This window comes from Arachis ipaensis, chromosome B07 (genome assembly GCF_000816755.2).
Source record: "Arachis ipaensis cultivar K30076 chromosome B07, Araip1.1, whole genome shotgun sequence".
NCBI classification, from domain to species: Eukaryota; Viridiplantae; Streptophyta; class Magnoliopsida; order Fabales; family Fabaceae; genus Arachis; species Arachis ipaensis.
This window is the reverse complement of record NC_029791.2, coordinates 58487448-58488218: the sequence shown is the minus strand read 5'-3', so window position 1 is coordinate 58488218 and position 771 is coordinate 58487448.

Here is a 771-nt window from a genome sequence, read left to right as displayed (position 1 = left end):
GATAGTTAATTTTGATGAATAATTTTAATATACACATATCATAATCAATAAATTAACTTAAATTAATCGAATAATTAACTCCTTCCTATCTGCTTAAACACATGCCAAGATAAAAGTTAAAAACACGTGATGACACATTAAACAAAAGAGATATTGAAATTAATCACACATTGTAAGAGATTGCAATATGTAAAAAAATATAGGTAAAAATATATGTATTTGATAGCAAACACTATATCTAAAATGTTTATATCTTTTAAAAGTAAATAGTTTGTAATGTACCACTACTTTTGGGGGGAAATAATTTCCATCGAACCCCATTATATCCAACACCCCAAAAAGCATCTTCGTTAGAACTTTAAAATTAAACTGAAATATAAAATGTTAATTGCTGATTATAAAATGAACAAAATTAATTGACTGGATTTGATACTTGATAGGCTGCTAAAGAAGGAAGTCTCAATTGTCCAATCTTTAAAAAGAATACACAAATAGGGGTCCTTAATGTATAAACCTGCAGCAATATTGGACTTGTGGAAAGCTGACTAGATTGGTTAGGCCGATAAAAACTTAAAGGGTACACTATTTTTTTTTTATTTATCAAAAATTTTAAAAATATCTTAATTTTGTTTTAATTTAATTTTGTCTAAAAAATTTTTGAATGGTTCAAATATAATTTTATCAGTTAAATTTTTAAAAAATTTAAAATAGATGCAATAATAATAATACATGACAATTAATCAATTATTTTTTATTTATTTGTGTTGATAG